Below are 23,009 nucleotides of genomic sequence, written 5' to 3' on the forward strand. Positions count from 1 at the left end.
CTCCGAAGGAAGTAGGAGTGTTGATAAAACAAAAATAAAGATGTTATCTCGAGTAGAATGAGCCAATAAGGCAGACAGCCTAAAATAGCAGGCAATAGAATCTGAACTCCTGGACTATGAGGCCATTCAAAGTTCTGCAAAAATCAAGTGGCTGTGGATCAAGGTTGGACTAGATCATCTAAGTTGCTTTCCATTATGACTATTCAAAGGGAGGACTTCCTGAATGTCAATGTATTAAATGATTTGAAAGATGGCAGTCTTAATGTAAACTGAGGACTCTATGAGATAACAGCGTGTCTGTGCAGGTTAATGGATTGTAACACACATGCCACTGAGGTGTAGGATGTTGGTAGAAATGGAGGCTGTGTATTTGTGGGGGGAACTCTCTACTTTCTGCCAATTTGGCTGAACTTAAAACTGCTCTTAAGAATATGTTTTATTTTGGGGGGGTGGCACTGTGGCTTGGTGGGTTAAAGCCCCCACTTGCAGTGCCCCCATCCCACATGGGCTCCAGTTTGAGTTCAAGATGCTCTACTTCTAATCCAGCTCCCTGCTAAAGTACCTGGGAAAGCAGTAGAAGATGGCCCAAGTCTTTAGGTCCCTGCACTCATGTGGGAGACCCAGAAGAAGCTCCCGTCTCCTGGCTTCGGGTCAGCTCAGCTCCAACCATTGTGGCCATTTGGGGAGTGAACCAGCAGATGGAAGACCTCTCTCTCACTCTCTCTGCCTCTCCCTGTAACTGTCTTTCAAATGAACAAAATAAATCTTTAAAAAAATCTGTTTTTTACAAAAAGATGGGGCTGCTGTTAGCAGACAACTTTTTAAATGGAGACATGAACTTAAATATTTTAAATTCAGAGGAGTAAAATTTCCCAGTTGACAAATCAGCAGCTACACAGTTGAGATTTTTTTTAAGACAAAAGATTTATGTATTTATTTGAAAGGCAGAGTTACAGAGAGAGGGAAAGGCAGAGAGAGAGAGGTCTTTTATCCACTGGGTCACTTCCCAAATGGCCACAATGGCCAGAGCTGGGCCAGGCTGAAGCCAGGAGCCAGGATCTTCTTCCATGGCTCCCATGTGGGTACAGGGGCCCAAGCAGTTAGGCCATCTTCCACTGCTTTCCCAGGCCATCAGCAGGGAGCTGGATCACAAGTGGAGCATCCAGGATTTGAACCGGTGTCCATATGGGATGCTAGCACTGCAGGCAGAGACTAAGCATACTTTGCCACAGCCCCAGCCTCTAAGATTGTTCTTGGCCCTACACTTTGCCTTCCTCTTCTGGGATCAGCCCTTTGATTCTTTTTTTTTTAAGATTTATTTTTTATTTATATGAAAGGCAGAACGAGAGAGAGAGAGAGAGAGAGAGAGAGAGAGAGAGAGATCTTCCACCCACTGGTTCACTCCCTAAATGACCGCAATGGTCGGGACTGGGCCAGGCTGAAACCAGGAGGCAGGAGCTTGTTCCGGATCTCCTGTGTGGTGCAGGGGCCCAAGCATTTGGGCCATCCTTTGCTGCTTTCCCACATGTATTAACATAGAGCTACATAAAAGTGGGGCAGCTGGGACTCGAAACAACACTCACATGGGATACTGGCATTGCAGGCAGTGGCTTTACCTGCTATGCCACAACACGGGCCCCCAGCCCTTTAATTCTGATGCTGGAAATCTGTATCAGTGACAGTGAGCAAATTTTATAAACATGGATTTTTAAAATGCATTTTATTTGCTAAACTGTGCATTTAATGCACAATGGAAAACAGTGACAAAGCAGGCCAGGCTCTTGGACTTCATAGACCGGTATAGTTTTGCTAAAGGAGTGACTCAAAGATAAACTGCATGGGGGTCACTTTGAGACACTTGTTATCATCACAGAATTCGGGGTCATTGGTAGACTTTTGGAATAAAAATCAAGTGACCCAGGAACCTTGACATTAGAAATGCAGCAGCATCTGGAAGCTCATCAAAGGTGCTTGGGCCCCTTCCCCGACCTGCTGAATCAGAATCTGCATTTTAACAGGAGCACTAAAGTCTGACAAGCATCCTCCCAGAAAATTCTGTTGCGTGTTTAGTTTTGAGAACTACTACTCTAACAGGAGATTGATGAGTGTCTAGAGGAAGCAGCACAAAGTAATTGAATGCATTCATAGAGGAACACATGAGTTCCTCCAGGAGTGCACCAAAAGAGCAGGGTCCCTTGTCAGGGCGGTTTCCAGAAACAGTGTGATGTCACCTTTTTCTTAAGAGCAAAGAGAGGTGCCGGCGCTGTGGCACAGCAGATAAAGGCACTGCCTGCAGGACCGGCAGCCCACATGGGTGCAGGTTCCCGAATGCTCCACTTCTGATCCAGCTCTCTGGTATGTCCTGGGAAAGCAGAAGAAGATGGCCCAAGTTCTTGGATTTCTGTGCCCATGTGGGAGACCCGGAAGAAGCTCCTGGTTCCTGGCTTCAGATTGGCCCAACTCCAGCTGTTGCAGCCATTTGGGGAGTGAACTAATGGATGGAAGACCTCTCTCTCTATGCCTCTGCCTTTCTGTAACTCAGCCTTTCAAATAAATAAATAAATCTTAAAAAGCAAAAAAGAGCAAGGAGAAGGGATTTGGCATTGTGGCGTACAGGTAAAGCCACAGTTTCTGATGCCGGCATCCCATATGGGCGTGGTCTGTGCCCCAGCTGCTGCACTTCTGATCCAGCTCCCTGATAACGGCCTGGGAAAACAGCGGAGGATGGCCCAAGTGCTTGGGCTCCTGCACCCATGTAGGACACTCGGATGAAGATTCTGGCTCCTGAGTTTGGCCAGGCCCAGCCCCAGTCCTTATGATCAATTGGGGAATGAACCAGCAGATGGAAGATCTCTCTCTGTCTCTATCTCTGTCTCTCTCTTTCTCTGTATTTCTGACTTTCAAATAAATAAAAATCTTAAAAAAAAAAAAAAAAAAGAGTGAGAAGTTAGCCAGGCTGAGGTTGGGGTAGGGGAGAGACATCTCATCAGAGGGAACCGCATACACGAAGTCCTGAGACAAAAGAGAACATTGCAAGTTTAGGCAACAAAAATACGTACCTCAAATTGCATGTTTTTTAAGGGGGCTAATTCTGTGGTTTAGCTGGTTAAGCCTGTGCCATCAGCATCCCATATGGGTACTGGTTCGAGTCCCTGCTGCTCCATTTCTGACCCGGCTCCCTGCTAACACACATGGGAAAGCAGCAGAGGATGGCCCAAGTGCTTGGGCTCCTGCACCCATGTGGAGACCCAGAAGAAGCTCCTGGCTCCTGGCTTTGGCTTGGCCCAGCTCTTGCCATTGTGGCCATTTGGGGAGGTAGACAGTAGATGGAAGACTTCTCTGTCTTTCAAATAAATAAGTAAATTTTTTTTTTTTTGACAGGCAGAGTGGACAGTGAGAGAGAGATACAGAGAGAAAAGTCTTCCTTTTTCGTTGGTTCACCCCCCCCAATGGCTGCTGAGGCCGGCGCATTGCGGCCAGCGCACCGCGCTGATCCGAAGTCAGGAGCCAAGTGCTTCTCCTGGCCTCCCATGCGGGTGCAGGGCCCAAGGACTTGGGCCATCCTCCACTGCACTCCCTGGCCACAGCAGAGAGCCAGACTGGAAGAGGAGCAACCAGGACAGAATCCGGCGCCCCGACCGGGACTAGAATCCGGTGTGCTGGTGCTGCAGGCGGAGGATTAGCCTATTGAGCCGCAGTGCCAGCCAGTAAATCTTGAAAAAAAATTTTTTTTTTTTTAGCATCAACCAAAGAAAATTAAACAAAAACCTCAATGGTTTGCTTGTCGATCTTTGGGAGAGGAAAGAATCAGATTTTTAGATTTGTATGATGCTGCCTTCCATAGTTTCCTTTTGCATCCTTCATTCAATCTTTCACTCCTAGACACTGGGCCTGTGCTAAGTGCCTCCGGGTGTGCTGATGAGCAAAACTGAAATAGTCCTGTCCTCAGGGAATTTACAGATGAGGTTGGGGGGAGGCAGGAAAGCAAATAAAACAGATAAATAAAGGTGTAATTATAAACTGAGAAGATGGCGGAGAAGGCTACCATCATGGAGAATAAGTCGAGAAACTGCGAGAAGGGTCTGTCAGCCAGGCCAGTGTATCCTTGTAAACGTGGTGGGGTCCACGGTGTGGGTAGGAGACCTTCCCTCCAAACCACCCCTTCCCAACCCGCTGGCTGCAACAGAAAAGGGCAGTGAAAACTGACTCCAAACTTGAAACGGGAGACAACCTCCATGTTCCAGCAGTCCTACTTCCAGAAAGAACCTGTCCCTGAGCAACCCTTTCAGGTAGGGCCACTCCTAGGAATTGGCCCGGTTTTAACACATTCCAAGTGTAATTTTTCGGATGCAAACTCCACTTTGGCGTTGGGAGGGGCGGTAAGAGACGGCGGCACGCGCCATTGCTTTCACTATGTGAGGGATGAGAGACTGTGCAGAAGCATTCGAAGCCTTCAGGAGGCCTGCCGGGTGCGGTCAGGCTCTGCCTGGCCCCTCAATCCCTGCAGTCCCAAAGACGCGTTCTCACCGCCTGGAACCTTGTGTGCCTGGGTCTGGCTGCCGGCCTGCCCGGGGGAAGCATTTGAGAGTGGGACCGCGAGAAGCCGCTTGTAAACAGAGAGCGGGGCCGGGATGGTCAGCGGACGGGCGTGCTGTCAGCGCGAGGCCGGCACGCTTGCCCACGCCGAGCTCCGGCCGGGAGTAGACTGCGGGCCTCGCAGGTGAAGGGGGCGAGCCGCCGGTGAGCATCTGCGGGCTGCGGTCCGCCGGGCCGGCCCGTGGGGGCGGGGAGCGGGTGGGGATGACAGCGTTGTGAATACCCGAGGAGCTTCCTGGGCTGGCGGTGATGGTGCTGTTTCTTCCAAGCGCTGGGGGCTGGACTACCCTGCCGCGGATAATGGGTGAGGGGGGGTGACATGATGCATCGCCTGCTTATTTTTCCGAATCAAGTGTATAATGCGAGTGGAAGGTAGTTGAAATGGGCGATCCTGTTCTGTGTGTTGTTAGTACCTCAGCAGAGCTTTTAGCCTACATGAAGCCGGGCTCCCCAGAGAAACAGAACGATTCTTCTTTCTGTGGACTCTGCCCATGTTTAATGTATAGTAAATGACATCACGTGACTGATGACAGGGATGGTTTGGTGGAAGGATTATCAAGCAAAAACAACAAACTAAGGAAACCCCAGACCCCCTCCCCGCCTCTTTGAGTGCTGAGATGCAGAGTTGAATGACAAAATGGGACTGGTCTGGGTATATAATTGCAATGCAAATCAAATTTTAATTTGCCAGGAAACACATTAAGCCATGCTGTTGTAAACTTATTTGGAAGGGTTTTTTTCTCCTTTTTTTCTTCCCTGGAAAGAGAAACTCCTGATTTATTTATATTTTAATTCAATAATCAAGGAGATTATGATTTGCATTTTTAAGGTATTATATTGTAAATGCCTCAAGTAAATTATACTTGGTGTACCTAAAGTAAAATACTAGGCAGTTCTTAGTGTGTTCATTTCAAGAAAATACCGTAACAAAAATTGGGCTGCCTATACAGTCTCTAAAAGGTCAGTGGACATGTGTATAACTTTCAGCTAGGAGACAGATATCAGGTTAAATTGCGCAGTGTTTTAAAATTGTGCGTATTAAAGATACACTGTTAATGCCTGATGAGTTTGTCTTTACAATGAATATTTATTATGATATCATGATTCATAGCAAGAACTATAAAGCCAGATTACTTCACTTTGAATTTCTGTTTGGCCAAGGCCTATTGTGTAACCTTGGGCAGTTTACTTAGCCTCTGTTTCCTGATCTGTGGAATGGGAAGAAAAGCTACTGACATAATTAGGAAAACTAAATGCGTAATATTTTTAAAGTGCTGAGAACAGTGTGTAGCATTTAGTAATTACCATATATATGTTTATAAGTAAATTGATGAAATAAAAAAGATGCCAATGTGAAAAGTAGAATGGTGATTACCAAGGACTGGGCAAGGGAGGGATTCTTTAATGGGTATAGTTTCAGTTGTGTAGGTTGAAGCGTTCAGGAGTTTGGCTGTGCAGCAATGTGAATCTACTTAATTGAATTGCATACTTAGAAATGATGAATATGGGGCCAGTGCTGTGGCGTAGCGGATAGAGCTGCTGCCAGTAGTGTTGGCATCCCACATGGGTGCCTATTCGAGTTCGAGTCTCGGCTGCCATACTTCCAATCCAGTTCCCTGCTAACGTGCCTGGGAAAGCACCAGGGGATGGCCCAAGTACTTGGGTCCCTGCACCCATACAGAAGACCTGGAAAAAGATCCTGGCTCCTGGCTCCTGACTTTGGTCTGGCCCAGCCCTGGCCATTGCGGCCATTTGGGGGGTGAACTAGTAGATGGATGATCTCTCTTTCTCTCTCTGTTTGCCAATATGCAACTCTGCCTTTCAAATAAAGAAATCTTTTTTTTAAAAAAGATAAGGATGCTAAATTTTATATTACATGTATTTTGCCACAAACATTTAAAATATCAGTGTTAGTAAAGTAATATATTCGAAATCTTTAGCAGCACACAATAACCCATCTACAGTTGCTTTTACCATTGTGAAATTGCAGCTTCTGCAAGTCATCAGTAAGACTATTTATTCAGAAGATTCACGTCATTGAGATTTTTTTTAATTTTAAAGATTTAGTAATTGTTAACATTTTGCCATATTCATTTCCTATGTAGATGTATAATATACACATATACTGATTTTCTTGAAAATAGGACTATTAATATCACAAAGAGTGGGATTCATGACAATGATCATAAAGTGGGGAAAGAAGGATATATTGTCATGTACATGGTATAAGTCAGTGAAGCAATATTTAAAACTATACCAAATAATATGGAATCTGCACAATTTTTTTAAAAAAAGATTTATATTTGAAAGGCAGGGTGACAGAGGGAGAGACAGATAGAAAAATATCTTTTTTTTTTAAAAGATTTTATTTATTTGTTTGAGAGGTAGAGTTACAGACAGTGAGAGGGAGAGACAGAGAGAAAGGTCTTCCTTCTGTTGGTTCAGACCCCAGATGGCTGCAATGGCCGGAGCTGCACCAATCTGAAGCCAGGAGCCAGGTGCTTCTTCCTGGTCTCCCATGTGGGTATAGGGACCCAAGGACTTGGGCCATCTTCTCCTACTTTCCCAGGCCACAGCAGAGAGCTGGATTGGAAGAGGAGTAGCCGGGACTAGAACTCGCGCCCATGTGGGATGCTGGTGCTGCAGGTGGAGGATTAACCCACTGCACCACAGAGCCAGCCCCAGAAAAAGATCTTCTATCCTCTGATTCATTCCCCAGATGGCTGCAACAGCTGAGTCCAGCTGAATCCAGGAGCCAGGAACTCCATCCTGGCCTCCCATATGGGTGATGGGGGCCCAAGACTCGAACCATTTTCCTTTACTTTCCTAGGCATGTTACCAGGGAGTGGGATTGAAAGTGGAGCAGCCATGTCTTGAACTGGTGCTCTGATATGGGATGCTGGTGTCTCAGGAGGCAGTTTAGCTTGCTATACCACCATGCTGGCCCCACCACACAGTTTTAACTCTACATATATCAACTTGCACAAATAAGAGAAAACATGTGATATTTGTCTTTCTGGGTCTGATTTATTTTACTTAGCATAATGATTTCCAGTTCCAACCATTTTGTTATAGATGTCAGGATGTCATTCTTTTTATAGCTGAGTAATATTTCATCATGTGTATATACTACATTTTCTTTATCCAGTCATCAGTTGATGGACATATAGGTTAATTCCGTATCTTTGCTATTGTGAATTTGGCTGCTTAAAACATGGGAGTGCAGGTATCTCTTTCATATGCTGATTTAATTTTCTTTGGATAAATTCCCAGAAGTGGGATCATTGCATCATATGGTAGATCCATTTTTAGTTTTTTGAGGCATTTTTTTAAAGATTTATTTTATTTATTTGAAAGACAGAGTTACAGAGAGAGGTAGAGACAGAGAGAAGTCTTCCATCTGGTGGTTCACTCCCCAAATGGCTACAACAGCTGGAGCTGCGCTGATCCGAAGCCAGGAGCCAGGAACTTCCTCTGGGTCTCCCACATGGGTGCAGGGGCCCAAGGACTTAGGCCATCCTCTACTGCTTTCCCAGGCCATAGCAGAGAGCTGGATCAGAAGAGGAGCAGCCAGGACTAGAACCAGCACCCACATGGGATGCTGGTGCTTCAGGCCAGGGCTTTAACCCGCTGCATACTGTTTTCCATAATGGTTATACTAAGTTGCACTCCCAAGAGCAGTATATTAAGGTACCCTTTTCTTCACAACCTCACCATAATTTATTATGTTTTGATTTTGAATAAAAACCTTGTAACTGGAATGAGGTGCTACTTCATTGTGGTTTTTATTTAGCTTCTCAGATGTCTAGTGATCCTGAGCATTTTTTCTTGTGTCTATGGGGCCATTTGTATTTCTTCCTTTGAAAAATACCTATTCATATCCTTTACTCACTTCCTAGGTGGATTGTTTGCTATGTTGTTGAGTTTCTTGAGCTCTTTATATATTCTGGATGTTCATCCTTTATCAAATGCATAGGTTGTGAATATTTTCTCTCATGCTGTCAGTTGTTTCTTTGTTTTGTTAATTATTTCCTTTGCTGTGCAGAAACTTCTTAGCTTTATATAATCCCATTTGTCTATTTTATCTTTTATTGTCCCTGTTTTTGGGGTCTTACCCAAAAAGTCTTTGTCTAGACTAATGTCTTGCAGTATTTCTGTATGTTTTCTTCTAGTAGTTTGATAGCTTCAGGTCTTAAGTTTAGATGCTTGATCCATTGTGAGTTGATTTTTGTAGGGAGTGTAAGGTAGGGGTCTTGTTTCAAACTTGTGGAAATCCAGTTTTCCCTTACCATTTGTTGAGGAGACTGTCCTTTCTTCAGGGAATGTTTTTAGCATGCTTGTCAAAGATGGCTTGGTTGTAGAAGCATGGATTTATTTGTAAGGTTTCTATTCTTTCCCATTGGTCTACTTGTCTTTTATGCCAATACCATGGTGTTTTGATTATAATAGCCCTGTAGTATGTCTTGAAATCTGGCATTGTGATCAGACCATTGAGATTTATCATACAAAGCCAAATAAATAATAAATCAACACCTAAGACTCTGTGGCAGGCAGAATTCTAAAGTGTTTTCCGAGATTGCTTGCCCTAATCCATGGAAGCAGTGTGTAGGATAAGATATCACTCCCTTGATTATGTTCTGTTACATCACGTAGTTGAATTTAAGATGGGGAGATTACCTGACTGGGCCTAATCTCATCACAGGTACCCAGAAAAATGGACAGTTTTCTTTGGGAAGTCAGAGAGATTTGAAGCGTGAGAAGGATTTGGTATGTTGTTGCTGCTTTAAAGATGAAGGTGGACACTTGTGAAGGAGTTTAGATGCTTTTGAGGAATGATGGAGACCTGGAGCGGTTGCAGGTGGCCTCTGGCTGACAACTAGCGCATGAGTAAAAACCCTCAATAATGCTCCTGTATTTTGGCTCACTACTTCTACTTCTAGGAATCTATCTAAAGGCACTTATGAGAAACATTTTAAAAGTTAATGTTCAAAAATGCTCAATGTAGTGTTGTTGAAAAAAGTCAAGTATTGGGTATGACATACTAAGCAAGAATTTTCTACCATTGGTAGCCTTTTGACTAATAAACTGGTCTGGTTTCTTGGTTTCATTTACAAGTAAAAAAAAAAAAAAAGAAAGAAAAGAAAGTCAAGTAGTGGCAATAACCTAAATGCCCAACAGCAGGGGAATAGTTAAATTATTGTATCATCAAAAAGAGGGCATTGCGGCATAATGGGTTAAACGGCTGCCTGCAGTGCTGGCACCTCATATTGGTGCTGGTTCTAGTCCCAGCAGCTCCACTTCTGATGCGGCTCTCTGCTAATGGGCCTGAGAAAGCAGTGGAAGATGGTCTGAGTCCTTGGTCCCCTTCCAACCATGTGGGAGACCGGAAGAAGCTCCTGGCTTCTGGCTTTGGACCAGCCCAGCTATGGCCACTGTGGCCCTTTGGTGAATAAGCCAGTGGATGGAAGATATCTCTCTCTCTTTGTCTCTTTCTCTCTGCCCCTGCCCTTCAAATAAATAAAATAAATCTTTTAAAAAAGTAAGGTGTTAGTGCAGATATTTAAAGGGGTATTTATGAAGAAGATTAATAGTCTGGAAGAGTATTAATAGTTATTGCTAAGTGAAGGCAACACATATGTTATAGAACTGTGTCTACTATATGCTTTCAACTATGCTTTCTTAAATGTGTACAGAGGGAAAATGCTTAAAGGGTCAAAATGGGGCAGTGCTTTTTTCCCATTGGAGAATGAATAAGTATTATTTAATTTGCCTTTTGTTATTTTCTGTAGTTTCAAAATGCTGATCAATGAACTTATACTTTTTTATGGTCACTAAAGTCAATAAACATTATTATAAAAACTGTCTATGTTGTGGAGAATACAGTGAATTCAAGGCTTTCATAATGGAGATAATATAATTCCATAAATTAAATGTATGCAGAAATTGATTTAAAAAATAATATGAGAAAACAAATATTAGTGGAAAGATTAACAATAAAATTGAATAAGGTTTTTCAGTAGGGTCGTCAGTGAAAGCTTCACACTGGAAGGATCATTGAATATCAGAAGCAATGGAAAAGGAAGGAACAAAGTTGGATTTTCATTAAAAGATCTTGTTTTTCTCCTACATTAATGGATTTAAGATTTGGTTTATAGACTTCACTTCAGTTATACAAGTGAAAAACAAAGAACTGTGAAGAATATATAACTGTTCTTCCCCTCCTCCCAAAAAAAGAAAGAGAAAGAAAAAGGAAGACTCTTGCATGTTATGAGAAGGAAACCCAAGTGAACCTAGGCCAGTAACATCTGCATTAAAAAAATATTCAAAGCTACAGTTTGTTGAATATTTATCAGAGATGTGGGATGCTCTATTGCATTTCACTCTAGTGTGTAACCTTTGTGTAAGATTTAAAGTCAAGTCAAGAGGTAGGCAGGTAGATGGATACTAGCTTTAATTATTAATTTTAGAAGTCCTGATCTTGATAGGTACTTGGATAAGGTTAGACGATTTGAGCAGATTTTTTTAGGATGCCTCCGTCTCTAGACAGTTTTTAGGAACACCAGGCTACTGCTGTTCCTACTTTAATTCTCCTATTGGTTTGTTTTTCATGGTTTCAGAATGAATTTGGTATTTTCTTCATTAGGAGTTGAACTATTTTCTGTCTTCTGGTACAAGCCAAATAATTCAGAGAACTCAGTAATGAGTAAGAATATGATAAAAATGGCCACTAGCAATAAAGCCCATGCTTTATTTCATAGGATACTATAGATCATACCAGAAACTAAAGAAACTTACTTGGGTCCTTGCCCACTCATGTGGGAGATCTGGATAAAGTTCCACTTCTGGTTTTGGCCTGGCCTAGCCCTGGCTGTTACCAGCACTTGGGGAGTGAGCCAGCAGACAGACAGAAGATCGACATTCTCTCTCTCTCTCTCTCTCTCTCTCTCTCTCTGTCTCTTGCTTTGTCTTCCAGCTAAATGAAAAGAAATAAATACACTTAAAAAAATAACTTACATAATTTACTATCATGCTGACAATAAGATAAAACCTTTATTTGGTCCATGGGTGTAATTAATCTTGATGGCAGTATAACTTATGAATAAAACCAAAGTAAAAATCTAGAGCCATGGCAATGAGATGTCAGGCTTTCTGTTTTCATTAATGTTTTGTTTATTTTTCATGCACACATTAATAGCCATTTTGAGTTATATGTTTCAAATTGGACTACCCAATTATGTGCCACATTTATGAGTATGGTAGAGGTTTATTTGTCTGATTATCCTGATTAGTGTAACCAGTTTGTAACAAAGCAAAGTTGCCCTGTTCTTCAGTATCCAGTTTACTTGTAGATACTTATCTAATTGGAATATTGTTAAATATTTACTTTATAGATGTGGTTATAAATGTTGATTTTCAGTCATAGAACGAGGAACATGTCCTATAGGTTAGAAAACATCAGAATTGTAACCAACAGTTTTCAGGTTCCAGGAAACTAGCTAAATGATCTCCCTCCTTTTTTTTTTTTTTTTTTTTTTTTTAAGACATATATTTGAAAGGCAAAGTAGTGACAGGGAGATTGGGAGATTGGGAGATCTTCTATCCACTTCCCAAATGATCACAACAGGGCGGGGCCAGGCCAAAGGCAAGAGCCAGAAACTCCATCTAGGTCTCCCACATGGGCGGCAGGAACTCTAATATTTGAGCCCCATCATCTGTTGTCTTCCAGGTGCTTTAGCTGGAAGTTGGATCAGAGGTAGAGTAGCTGGCACTTGAACAAACTCAGATGTGGGAGGCAGGGCTTCTCAGGTGACCGCTTAAACTTGATGTACCACAACACCTTGCCCCTCCCACAGGTTCTTGATCCATTTCTAATAGCGTTTTAATTTTTCCAAAACAGGGTTCATTGAGTTGTTGATTCAGCAAGTAAGGATTAAGCACTTTTTGTATATTGAGCAAGACAGGCACAGTTCTTGCCTTCATGAAGCTTCTAATCTAGTAGGAGCAAACAGAGTAGTAAACAGGCCCCTTTAAAATAGCATGAAAAGCTTTGTGCAGTGGCAGTATCGTAGCCAATGAGGTTTATCCGAGGTGTGATTATTGCTAATTAAAATAGCATGAAAATTATTACAATGGAGGAAATCACAGTGCAGTGGAGTGTATAACAAGACTATTCAGAATTAGAGGTGGGGGGTGGAGGAGAGTGATTTCTCAGCAAAGACCTGAAAGCTGAATTAGAATTGATTAGCTGGGATGGAATGGGGCTGAGGAGGGGAGGACATAGAGGGGACCATGGTGGTGAAGGGGATGACGGTGATAGTGGTAGAAAAAAGTGTTCCAGGCAGAGGAAACAAGGTGGTTGAGAAAGCATATGTCTGGGAAATTCTGGTTTCTGCAGATTCTTTATGGTCAGAGGTAGAATAGGATTGGGGTGGGGTGAGTGGGGGATGATAGAGGTGGAGAGTGAGATTCAGGGAATAAACCCAGGAGGGTAAGTGGCCTTGAGCTCCTTCATTCAGATGGTGTCAAGGAGTGTATTGTTTATTCAGAAAGTGACACTGTTTTAATTTTAGGAAGCCCACTTTGGTTGCAGTGTGGGATTGGAGGAGGGCAAGACTGAAAGGCAGAAGACTGGATGGCGTTGCCTAAACTCAGGCTGTGAAAGTGGAGAGAAATGGATAGATATGGCACATGTTGTAGAGGTCAGATTCGTAGGACTTGCTGATATGGAGTGATTGTGGGCGAGGGAGGCAGGAGGGCCAAGGATGATGTGCGTTTTTCTGGGTTGAATGATGATGTCCTTCACTGTATGGAGGGTGCTGGGGGGAGGGGAGGTCTGAGGGTAAGGTGAGTAGACTTTTGTGCACATTAGGAGCAAATTAGGGGTGATTGAATGTTTTTTATTCTAGAGCTCAGCAGAGAAATCTTTGGAATCTGTTCCTCGTCTGCCACATGGATCGTAGCTGAAGCCACAGGAATGAAGATGACCCTTCGGGGGAGGGTAGAAGAGGAACTGGGTAACAGGATTATGGGGAAAATAGAAGAATATTCACATTTTGGATTCAAGGCAAAGAAGGGCAGCCTGTACAGGGGAGTGAGAGGCGTATCCAGGAAGGAAGGAGAAATTCTGGAAGAGACTGTGTTGGTGGATTCATGAGGATGTGGAGTGTTCAGCAGGTCAGATACTGCTGCGTGATTGTTCAGTTCCTGGGTGCAAAGTCTCCTGAGTTTAACAACAAGGACACTGTTGGTGCTCCTTGTCTGTGAGGTTTCATCTGGAGCAGAATCAGACTGCTTCTTGAGGGGGAAATGAACGGGTGGTGAGAAATGGTATCAGAAAGTATAACGGACAGATTTCTTGAAGAAACTTAGCAGAGCTAGAGAGGAGAAAGCAAAGCTTCTTAGCTGTAGAATAACTTGAGAGGCAAAAGAGGACTTCATTTTTTCTTCTTTGAGATTCTCTTTGATCAGGCAATGCTTGCACCCCTGAATCAGTCCATTCCAAGGCCACCAGAAAGGCTGAGGCACAGTGACATCTGCTGCCTTGAACAACTCAAGAGGAAATCTTGATTAAAACTTTATCTCAGAGCTTCTGAAACTGATTGCTGTCATGACTCTTCACCAGTATGTTAGTTTATAATGTGAAAAGATCAAAGAAAATGTGGTGGCCTTTTCCTGGGAGCTATACAGGCAACTGTGGGCATCTTCTACCTGCTTAGGCATTCATAAAGCACTACATTATGACATTTTATTTGTGCCCCAGAACAACATTTGAAGGTGAGATAGGTTTCTTCACTTGCCCTATATCTGACAAAGTAACTGAAATGCAAGCTTAAATGCTTGCCCAGAATTACACTTCTGGTAGTATGGTGTGTGAAGATTGAGACATGAGTCTTCTAATGTCAGGTTGCATGGTCCAAAAGTGGTTACCCTTCACAGAGATGTTAGATATGGTGTCTGTATTTCCATTGTGTTGGTAATACAAAACCTGAGCAGGTTTCAGTAGGTTTAAGAAATTTTGTTTTGTTTGAATCCCATACACATTGATATTTGCCCCCCCCCCCCAAAAAAAAGCAGTACAGTTGGTTTTAGAAGAAGGCAGTTTATTTAAGCATGCCTTGATGGCTAAAATATATTTGAATTATCTCTAGTAACATTCAGTTTTAAATATTTTTTTAAATTCTTTTAGCAGAAACACTTGTTTGCAGGTTCTTTTAAGCAAACATTTTATAAGTGTTTCTGTTTGCTGGCTAAATGAAAAATGATGTCGTAGAGAACATTAGTAAAAGGTTTGGTCAATTAGAACTATGTAAACATTTGCAAAAGTGCTTGTTTGGCTGAAATGAAGTCACAGTTATTATATCCCTGCAAACATTCCAAGTAATGTATCCAAGATCATTTAGTTAGAGAATGACTTTTGACTGTTCAGAGACCTCTCATGTGCCATTTCCTTAGAAAACTTACAATGACACAAAAGTACTAAAGAGGTGGGTTTTTTGATAAATTAAGTATAAAGATGATAATTAGCATTTAATTCTTTGGGTCATGAGAGTAACAAATATTTAAAAATAAATTCAAGGGGTAGGTATTATGGTGCAGTGGATTAAGTACTGCTTGGGACGCCTGCAGTCCATATCTAAGAACCTGGTTCAAGTCCCAGCTCTTCCACTTCCAATCCAGCTTCTTGCTAATGCACCTGGAAGGCAGGAGATCATGGTCCAAGTACTTGGGTCATGTGGGAGACCCAGATTGAGTTCCTGGTCCATGGTGTTGCAGCTGTTTGTGGGAATCAAGGGGCAGATGGAAGCTCTCTCCATCTGTCACTCTATCTTTCAAATAAGTAAATTTAAAAACTTTAAAAAACAAAAAAACAGCAAACACTGGAGGCAAGCATTGTGGTACAGCAGATTAAGCCACTCTTTGGGACTCCCACATCCCGTGTTGGATGGAGTACCTGGATTCAAGTCCTGTCTCCACTTCCAATCCAGCTTTCTGCTGATGCATCTGGGAGGCAGCAGATGATATCCCAAGTACTCTCTGTACTCCCAAGTATAGGGAGACCTGAATGGAGTTTCTGGTTCCTGGCTTTGGCCTGGCCCAGACCCAGCTGTAGTGGGTATTTGGGAGGTAAACCAGCAGCTGGAAAATCTCTGTCTCTCTGTGTTGCTTTCTTTTTCAAACAAATGAAATAATAATAATAATAATAATAACAACAACAAGACAAAACACTTCAAATAAATAAATAAAAATGCTAAAGTTGCTGGTATTTGACACTAAAATTCAAAGCACTCTGTATGTGAAATTTGAGCCATGTTATTCTGGGGTAGTAATTGTTCTGAGTTATGATACGGGACTGTGCATTGTAGAGTCTTGTTTCCACTCACTGGCCATATTACCTTAAGCAAGTTATTCCATCTCTTTAAATCTAAGTTTCCTTCTCTGTAAAGTGATAATAATGATAGCAATTCTTTGAAAGAGTTGTTGTGAGGATTTAACAATATAATACAGGTAAAGTGGTCTTAACACAATGTCTGCTGTTTAGTAAGTATTAGCTATGACTTTCTAATCCTGAGAACTGTATTTTGTTTTGAAACATTTTATTAAATATGTTGTTCCACATTTACCATCTATTCTTCTACATTGAAGGGGTCCTCTGTTTTAAAGTTCAGTACAGTAGTAATAGTGTTCAGTGATGGGCAAATGTCTATATGCTTGTCATCCTAATGTCAGATCAAAACAGTCAAAGGACTGTGATCAACCATGACCCAGAATTCAACTCCAGAATGTTCACAAATTGCAGAATTTGTTCACAAATTGTGTAATGGTAATAGTTCATAATAAATGAAATTTAAAACCAGATTTGGAGGATAAAATGACTAAAGTTAAGTAGTTTGTACTGTTTTTTTTTTTTTTTTTTTTTTTTGGATTGATTTATTTACTTGAGAAACAGTTACAGAGAGAGGGAGTTTACTCCCCAAATGGCTGCAATTGCCAGAGCTAAGCAGATCCGAAGCCAGAAGCCAGGAGCTTCTTCTAGGACTCCCATGCAAGTGCAGGGACCCAAGCACTTAGGTCATTTTCCACTGCCTTCTTGGGCCACTAGGAGAGAGTTAGATCAGAAGTGAAGCAGCCGGAACTTGAACTGGCACCCATATGGGATGCTGGTACCACAAGAGGATGCTTAGACGACGACTATTACTTCTACTTCCACTTCCACTTCCACTTCCACTTCCACTTCTACTTCTACTACTACTACTACTACTACTACCGGCCCGTTGTTCCTACTATTCTTATCCTTCATTCTTTGTAAAATTGTCTTCTGTCCTTTAGGATAGGCAGATTTCTCCTGCCTTCCTATGTTCATAGTTAAATAACAAAGACTTATTCTGTTATTTTGCCTTATCTTGTGCTTATCTTTGAGGGTCAGAGACAGTGTTTTGTCTGCCTTTGCTTGTTTCCTGACTAAATTGGGAAGAAGCTGATTGGTAGCAAAGGTCATTGTCAGAGATAAAGCCCAAAAGTGAGGTAGGGGTCATGGATGCAGCCATCACCACTGAGTCTCCCTGTCATTTTAAACAAGAGGTGAGTCACCTTTGCTTAGACCTTACCATCTGTCTTGTGCTGTTGGGATATGGTTTAGCAAAGACCCAGGCCCCTTTTTACCAGGTTCAAGTGCAGCAGAGAAAGAAAAACATCACTTAATTTTTTCTCATGTACACACAGTCTAAGTGCCCCTAGGAACTACTTGTGAAATATGCAAATGCATAAAATGTTTTGAAGGCTAAAGTTAAGTATTCTCCCATCTGCCACTCAGTTACATGGCCTAAGGAGTCAAACGCAACAGGAAATGAGGCAATTATTCATTTCACATGACTTTTTGATCACCCAGTAAAGGTCTCTATTAGACTGGAGAGTGTGGTCAGAGACTTGAGCAACTTGTGAGGAAGGTTTTTGCATTCCTTCCAGAGGTGCAGTTGTTGGGCCACATGGCTCACTGCTTGGGGGCTTTGTTACTTCATAATGGCAGCTTCTGCAAGAACATCGCTTCTAGGGCAGGTACAGTTGATTTTGTATGTTTCCTTTCTCTTCGATTTCTTTCAACTGAAGTCATCTCTGCATACATATCATTGTGCTTTTATTGTGTTCTGTTACTTTAGATTCTTTACTGTCTCTTGATTAGTAATGATTCCTTATTTGTTTTTGCGTAACAGCTTTTATGTACTTCTTCTAAGGCGTTTTTTGTGCTTGCTTTTGTGTGTTTCCCCACTAGCAATTAAGCTAGTTGTGAGCTGTGTTTTATGCTCCTAATACCTAACATAGTGTTTGGGTACTTGGTCCATCCTCTGTCAACTCTCATTGCGTATAAATATTTGTGGTTAGGAATGAGTTAGCCTCTAATGGGAATAATCGTTTTATATTTTATGAAGAACTTTCACATATATTACCTGCATTTGTGTTTCTCAGTTCTCTACTGTAGATGGGGCAGGCATCTGCAGTATTTACATTTTGCAGACAAGGAGGACCCAAAGGCCCTGAGTCAGCCTGACAAGCTGGATATCATTCTCTTGGAAGGCAGTGTGGGATATGAACCTTTCCCTAGTGCCAGAAACTTGTGTTTTTCCCATTGCCATGCCTCTGCCCCACTGAACAATTTTAATACTTAGTTTGAGTGGCTCATGCTTTGGATTCAACCTACTGCTTGTTTTTGTTTCTGTTAATATCAGGGCCCCTGTGAGATTTAGGGTGATTTTCAAGGTAAACTTGGGTGGCCCACAGGACGCAGTAATTAGGATTCCAGGAACTTCTTTATCTTCCCCATGGGAACTTTAACTGAAAATAGATGAGTCATCTTGGTCTCTCTTTCATCATCTTTAAAATAGTCTTACTGCTTTACTCATCTCTCTCTTTTGAGATTTTATTTAAGTATTTATTTAAAAACCTATCAAGTACTTTATAAACCAAATTATACTGTAATCCATGCATGTAAAATATTGTCAGTGAAACCAAGTGATTTTTTTTTCCTTAAGTTAGCTTGACCTTAGGAGTTCTATAAGAAAAGTGGATGAAACTCAGTCCTATGTTGGCTTTGAAAACGCAGCCCTCATCATTCAGGCTCAAGCAGATGATTCTAAACAGTTACATGAGCTGATGATCTTTCAATCTGAAGCAACTACCAGTACCCTTTTTGGATATCCTATATATGTGGGTCTCAGCATACCTCCTTGTTACATTCATTGTTGCCATCTGTTGAGCATTCAGCCCATGGAGCTAGTGTGGCTGCCATGGCACCTGCATACATCTAGCCACTTACTCCTTATTGCAGTTGGAGGCAGACTCTGACAACATGATTTTTACCAAGGACATTTTCATCTTCTTCACCCCAATCCAGGATGAAGATAATTGAGTGGCTCCTTTGTTTCTTTTTTAAATCACCATTCCCTGCTATGGAGACCAAGGGAGATGGAAAACCTCAGGTCTGCATTTTTAGACACTTACATAACTGAAATTTGTGTCTGTTTTGTTTCTAGGAGCAGGACATACTGGAACTCTGGTGGTTTTATGAAACTGGGCTTTCCAACCAGAAACCTTGGCTTTCCAATCCAGTGGTTGACCTACGAGCATAATAACATTGCTGCCTTTGGTAGCAAAGCCACCTGAGAATGAAGTGCCATGTTTATATTTAGTCTGGTTTCTGAGAAAACATCTCCAGGCATCAAATGTCTCAATAATTTTGCAGGTGGCAAAGAAGAAGCAAGTGCAGGGCTGTATTGAAAAATGTCTTAAATTGATTATTTCAAAAGGACATCTCATTACTGATATTAGAGCTCTGAGTCACTAGAAAATGAGACCAGCCAAGTTGCTGGTGTTGTAGTGGTTCACAAAAGCATAGATGCGTTTGTTTCTAAAAAAGGTCTGAGTGAGGTCTTTGCTAACTGACCTTTGCCATGTTATTCCCCACCCCCACCCCATGTCATGCTGTTTTTAAACCCTGGTTTCAATAGCTAGGAAGCTTTATTTATCAAGAAAAAGTTAGAAACTTTAGTCAACATAACATTTTGGAATCAGATTTTACTTAAATGACCTAATGAAGAATGCAAATAAATTTTTACAGAAAACTAGAGTAATATTTGTTTATGTATTTATTTATTAAGCTAGTTGTGAGCTTTAAAATTATACTGTTAATTCGGTTATCCAGTCAACAAATGTATACCAAGTACTTCGTGTGGACTAGTCACAGCTGTAGATCCAGTGTGATAGAGTTGGTACTCTCAAGTTGCTATAAGCCCAGTATGTAGGTGTATGGTCTCAGGCAGATTACTTGGTATCTTTGTGCCTCAGTTTCCTTATTTAGAAAATGAGAACAATAACACTCATATTACACGTTGTAAATCTTAGAGATACAAAGTCCCAAGCAACAAACCTGGCAGTAGATAGAATTTTAAGTAAGTTGTTATTCGTCATCATTTCAGAGAGAATATGCTGTATGCATTGCACACGTGTGTTGTGGGGGTGGTGCCAAAGACATTCTGTGGCAGCTTAAGAAAGAACAAACCATTTTTGGAGCATGGATCCAAGGAAGTTTATGGAAGAGGAGGCATTTGAGCTGGATCTTGAAGAGTAGATAGAATTTAAGTAGGTAGAGGTTGGGAAAGGTTATCTCAGTGGTAACTGCAGGCAAAGGCTTAGTATTGGAATTTTTTATATATATAATTTTTTCTTTTTTTAAGATTTATTTATTTGAAAGGCTGAGGTACAGAGAAAGAGAGAGGGAGAGAGAGTTAGAGACAGATTTTCCATCTGCTGGTTCACTCTCCAAGTGGCTGGGGCTGGGCCAGGCTGAAGCCAGGAGCCTGGAACTCCATCTGGGTCTGCTATGTGAGTGGTGGGGGCCCAAGGACTTGGGCCATCTTCTGTTGCTTTCCCAGGGTCATTAGCGGGGAGCTGAATTGGAAATGGGGCAACCGAGACTCCAACTTGCGCCCAGATGGGATGCCGGCAAGGCAGGCAGCAGCTTAACCCACTGTGCCACAATGCTGGCCCCCATAAAGGATTAAAACTTGAGCAATAGCATTTCAATTGGAGGAAAAGAGTGTGTCTAGAAGAGAATGCAATGTTGGACAGGCAAACAAGGCCAAGATTCTGAGAGGCCTGTAATATTAAGTTCAAGAGTTGAATCTTTCATCAATGGAAACTTCACTGAAGGGTTTTATTCACTGCTTTTTTCCCCACCAGCTAACCCTTGGTGAGCACTGAGCAAATATTTATTGAATAAATAGCAGAGTGTGAATTTAGATAAATTGAGCTTAATTTTGCCATGAAATAAGCTAAGTAGAAATGTCTTATAAATAGTTGGGGACAAAGGATAAGTGATCAGGCCCGAGATTGATATTGAAAGTAGAAATTTGAGTAGCATGAATATAGAACTAATTATTGAAATTGCAAGTGTGGATACATTAACTTAAGGAGAACATGTAGCTATAGGTAGAGAAGAGAGCTCTGGTACATGCCCCTAGTTAATGAGGGAGCCAGTCAGAGAGGGAGGAAGATGGAGAGTGTAGAGACCGTGAAACCCTGAAGAAACTTCATAGAGGCCGGCGCCGCGGCTCACTAGGCTAATCCTCCGCCTTGCGGCGCCGGCACACCGGCTTCTAGTCCCAGTCGGGGCGCCAGATTCTGTCCCGGTTGCCCCTCTTCCAGGCCAGCTCTCTGCTGTGGCCAGGGAGTGCAGTGGAGGATGGCCCAAGTGCTTGGGCCCTGCACCCCATGGGAGACCAGGAGAAGCACCTGGCTCCTGGCTTCGGATCAGCGCAGTGCGCCGGCCGCGGCGGCCATTGGAGGGTGAACCAATGGCAAAGGAAGACCTTTCTCTCTGTCTCTCTCACTGTCCACTCTGCCTGTCAAAAGAAACAAAAAACAAACAAAAAAAACACAACAACTTCATAGAGGAGCTGGGTCACAGCATGAAGGAGGGTAAGGACCTTGAAAAACATTGTGGCTGTGTAATGAGAAAGTCACCAGATAGTTGTAGATGAGAAGCTTGTTGAGTGGGGCCTTGTCTCTGGTTCTTAGGTATAAATAATGGGCATAGCCTTTCCTGGAATGATTTTTTCTTTCCCTTTCTTCCTGCCTTCCTTCCTTCCTGCCTTCCTTGTTTAGTATGTTTCGTATTTGCTGCTGTTTGCTTTTGGGGGCCTTTTTTTTTTTTTTTTTGACAGGCAGAGTTAGACAGTGAGAGAGAGAAAAAGGTCCTCCTTTTTCTGTTGGTTCACCCCCCCAAGTGGCTGCCACGGCCGGCGTGCTGCACCGATCCGAAGCCAGGAGCCAGGTGCTTCCTCCTGGTCTCCCATGTGGGTGTAGGGCCCAAAGATCTGGGCCATCCTCCACTGCACACCCGGGCCACAGCAGAGAGCCGGACTGGAAGAGAAGCAACTGGGACAGAATCCGGCGCCCCAACCCGGACTAGAACCCAGAGTGCTGGCGCCGCAGGTGGAGGATTAGCCAAGTGAGCTGCAGTGCCAGCCCGGGGCCTATATTTAAATAGACAGTGTGTCCAGATTGCATGTGTAGTCTTGATTCCATTAAATATTGGACCAAAATATACTTGTTGATTTACATTCTTTGAGTTATGAGTTTTTGACTGATTTTTATTTTCATTTCATTATCTGTCAATATTTTCTAGGTATCTGTGAGTGTTTATTGATTTGGAAACAGAAAAGCAACTGTGCCAGTTATGATTTTTTAAAGATTTATTTGAAAGGCAGAGAGAGGGGGAAAAAGAGATCCACTGGTTATTGTTGAATGCTGGCAGCACCTGGGGCTGAACCAGGCCAAAGCTAGGAGCTTGAAACTCCATCTGGGTTTTTCACTTGGGTGGCAGTAATTCAAGTACTTGAGCCATAATCTGCTGTCTCCCAGGTGCTTAATGGGATGCCTGCATCACAGACATTGGTTTAACCTGCTGTGCCACAATACCAGCCCTCCAGTTACATTTTTGAAAGGTGTGCTTTTAAGTATTGCTTGGTAATAGTCTTTTTTACTGACGTTTGGATGCAGTGTAGCCCAGGAAAATGGAAGTGCATCTGTGTTTTTGCTGCCTACCTCATCTGAGAGCCTCCTGAGCTCTTTTCATGAGGTCCACATTGGTTCCCTGCCCCTGTCTGCTGTTTGGGGCATGCCTGTGTTCCATTAGCATACTGATGTTAATCTTTATGACAGAGCACCACAGAAAAAACATAATCTCTTTAACGTTATGATCCAGAAAGGTCATTTGACCTTTATGTTATGTAACTCTAGAAAATTCTCAGTCAGCATAGCCTAACCCAAGTGAAGAACATGTGCAAACCATGAGAGCCATCCTTGTAATCATCCTTACTTCTCATTTTTGAAAATGTCTTAGGGCTGGTGCTGTGGCACAG

General features: G+C 42.4%; 1 protein-coding gene and 1 pseudogene across 6 annotated transcripts in view; both read left to right on the plus strand.

Annotated features, from left to right (window-relative positions):
• Positions 1-4,542: 4,542 nt before the first annotated feature.
• PLEKHM3 (pleckstrin homology domain containing M3) overlaps positions 4,543-23,009 on the plus strand; it is a 227,080-nt gene continuing 208,613 nt past the window's right edge. For 3 of the 6 annotated variants that reach the window (XM_070070289.2, XM_070070294.2, XM_070070295.2), the window contains exon 1: positions 4,543-4,740. The gene's annotated coding sequence lies outside the window, so the exon portion shown is untranslated. Of the gene's footprint in view, positions 4,741-13,502; positions 13,771-17,466; positions 17,650-19,000; positions 19,068-23,009 lie in introns of those variants that run through there. The other 3 variants (XM_070070290.2, XM_070070291.2, XM_070070293.2) reach the window with 3 other exon arrangements.
• Positions 12,640-12,708, plus strand: LOC127491856 (U4 spliceosomal RNA; annotated as a pseudogene).

Source organism: Oryctolagus cuniculus, chromosome 3 (genome assembly GCF_051225735.1).
Source record: "Oryctolagus cuniculus isolate XC-2025 breed Fujian yellow rabbit chromosome 3, ASM5122573v1, whole genome shotgun sequence".
NCBI classification, from domain to species: Eukaryota; Metazoa; Chordata; class Mammalia; order Lagomorpha; family Leporidae; genus Oryctolagus; species Oryctolagus cuniculus.